The sequence below is a fragment of the Gadus macrocephalus genome, chromosome 14 (assembly GCF_031168955.1).
Source record: "Gadus macrocephalus chromosome 14, ASM3116895v1".
NCBI lineage: Eukaryota > Metazoa > Chordata > Actinopteri > Gadiformes > Gadidae > Gadus > Gadus macrocephalus.
This window is the reverse complement of record NC_082395.1, coordinates 20,821,548-20,824,606: the sequence shown is the minus strand read 5'-3', so window position 1 is coordinate 20,824,606 and position 3,059 is coordinate 20,821,548. Positions and strand designations below refer to the sequence as shown.

The 3,059-nt window shown below is 49.9% G+C and overlaps 1 protein-coding gene across 1 annotated transcript in view; it reads right to left on the bottom strand.

Annotated features, from left to right (window-relative positions):
- Positions 1-1,447: 1,447 nt before the first annotated feature.
- The window catches only part of LOC132472464 (potassium/sodium hyperpolarization-activated cyclic nucleotide-gated channel 4-like), a 10,006-nt gene continuing 8,394 nt past the window's right edge, over positions 1,448-3,059 (bottom strand). The window contains exon 3 of the mRNA XM_060072071.1: positions 1,448-3,059. This exon is cut by the window's right edge and continues 1,968 nt beyond it. The gene's annotated coding sequence lies outside the window, so the exon portion shown is untranslated.

Below are 3,059 nucleotides of genomic sequence, written 5' to 3'. Positions count from 1 at the left end.
CATTTACAGCCTCTACCTCGGAGACGCTGCTGTCTGCTCTACCCTGAAACGCCCCCTGTGACTGAATAAGGTCATGCTGTCGGGGGGGCCCTCTACCGGGACCCCTGTACCGGGACCTCCATACCGGGACCCCCGTACCGGGACCCCCATACTGGGACCCTTGCACTGGGACCCCCGTCGACGACCACCGTCACCATCAATACCACCACCTCCACTATCTTCCAACCCCGCCCCCACCATCAGCACCATCACCACCACCATCACCACCACCACCTTCCACCAGCCCACTTCCTTTGAGATGGCGTTTCACGCTGCAGAGCCACGCGTCACACGCAGCGCGCACAAGGACATGCATATTGGAGAGGCTCCCAAGAGCGAGCTGAGCCTCAGCAGAGATGACGACAGCAAGGTTGACAACCAGCAAGCTTACAAGGAAGGGACTGGAAAACGGCATGAGAGAGAGACAGAGAGATAGAGAGAGAGAGAGAGAGAGAGACAGAGAGAGACTGAGAGACAGACAGAGAGACAGAGACAGAGAGAGAGAGAGACAGAGAGAGAGAGAGAGAGAGAGAGAGAGAGAGAGACAAAGAGAGAGAGAGACACAGAGACACAGAGAGAGAGACAGAGAAAGACAGAGAGAGAGAGAGAACCGACAGAGAAAGAGAGAGAGAAAGAGACAGACAGAGAGAGAGAGAAAGAGACAGACAGAGAGAGACAGAGAAAGACAGAGAGAGAGAGAACCGACAGAGAAAGAGAGAGAGAAAGAGACTGACAGAGAGACACAGACAGAGAGAGAAAGAGACAGACAGAGAGAGACAGAGAAAGACAGAGAGACAGACAGAGAGACCGCGACAGACAGAGAGGTGGGTATGAAGAGGGGCTGTGTCGTGGGTTTACAATGTAATGTGTTTTTTGCACGTTAATGTCTCCTCAGTAAAGGAATACTTGTATAAAACCATTGCTTGCATATGTTTTGAACCAATGTGGATACACCTGGATGGAAAGGCCTGACAATGCTCTACTGGATTTGAAGGAAAATAAAAATAAGACTAATAAAATGCCCTTAACCAATGCACTGACCCATTTCTGTTCCTTCGCTGAGCATCTGGCCTTATGCAGATGTTGCTCCTCTGCCTCACTTTGAGATCCTTGTACCTGTCTCTCTCCCATTCAAGCTCTGGCTGCATTTGTCAAATTCTTCTACGGATGAATGGCTTTAAAAAAGGGCTTGGGATGTTTGCCTATAAGGAACGATAATAGCCTCGGTCATATAAAACGTATACCTGATAAATAAAAACATGAACAGATGAACGCAAGCAAATACGCAATCTTCAATTGAATCAAAACAAACGAGGACAACAAACGACCCCTCTTTTGTATTTCCCCTGACGTCTCTAAATAGAGACGCAGCAGCGATGCCGTGTCGCGGTGCCATCGATCGCCCTTGGATGGCTGGGGGATGAGACCAATGATCGGTTTCCTTAGGAGAGCATCCACCATGCACGTGTGATTGTTTTTGCTTTAGAGATACATCTCCGCGATGTTTGCGTGGGTGCGACCGTGCATACTTGTCGCTACGGGGCGGGGGGGTGTGTGTGTGGGGGGGGGGGGGGGTGACGGAGACCCTAATGAGGACGGAGAGCGTCCCCGGCACACCTCTGCCGAGCCGGGCCGCGGTGACCTGTGTGGGCCTGGGAGATCCAGGCTTGTCTGCTTCAATTAGGCCGCCGCCGCGGCTGAGGGCTGTGTCTCTGTGTCTGAGGTGGGGCCCCAGCTGGGTGAGCGAGAGCCGGGTCTCTCCCAGGCACGCCGCCGCTGAGTACAGATGCTCCCCCCGCGCCGGGCTCTCGCTCCCCGGGCCCACGTACCTAAAGAGAGCTTATTTCACTAATGGCCACGTTTGGCTGGGGAGTCGCTCGGCTCGGTGATTCATCGTCGTCTTGTCTTCGCTAGTCACCTTGAGAGGGTGCGGAAACCTTTGCTGGCAATTATAATGTAGAAATGTTTGGAGTTATTTGTCCGTCGTTATTTACCGTGGTTTGAATGTTGTGAATTACAGCGGGAAGGCCTGCTTACACGATTTGTGTGTGTGTGTGTGTTGTTTCTAATGCAGCAACCAAGCGTGGTCAGAAAGCCTGGCTGACCATCGGTCTTCATGATGTGGGCCTCCCAGCCCCTGAGAGTCCACTCTAGCAGCCATAGACGTGTTGCATACATTCTGCATTCCCGAGCTCCCGTACGTTCCAGTGGCATTCCGTTGGGTTGATGTATCCCTGCCCTTGAAAGAGCTGCTATAATGAGTATGCTATGCAGTAAATGGGGAGAGTTATTTTTGTTTTCCGACCATTTACAGAACAAATTCTGTGGATGCCATTCGTTTAAAAGATTGTGTCTTAAGATATATGGATTTTATGTCTGGCAAATAGATGACCACACACAAGCTGGGATGTGTGGAAGTACTAGTATTTGTTGAACCAAGAACTTCTTTTGATCAGTCAGGGCAGGATGCTGTCTTGCATCAGGCTGCGCCAACATGGTCACACTCTCACACACTTCTGCTGGCGAGCAACTCCGGGCGCACGCACACTGTCAGAAACAGAGATATTTTCTGCCCCCCTCACACCCATAGAGAGATCGGTATCACACTGCAAGCATCACCCTCTCCCTCACATACAACAGCACTTTCCTTTTTTCGTTTTTTTGCGGCTTTAACTTGGAAGACAAAGTGAGCTTGTAAGGACGTAGTTAAGGATAAGCCAGCCGTTAACGCGTTGGTGTGTCTCAATATCGACAAGGACTTAGGCCTTTTTTTTTTCAAAACAAACCCTCCAGGTTACAGTTTTACTACAGTGGTATAAAAACATGGACATACAAGCCAAGAAAAGGCAAATTGATTACCACATAGGAAAAGTCTCTTTTGGTTCCCTAAAATCTCATCTCCAACACCAAGTAGGTTTTGCAAAGGTCACACAGAGGATAAATAGTACAATCTAATAGATACGCTTGAGGATGGACAATATGTCATCCCACATAGGTAGGTAAAAGAGCCTGCTAGTATT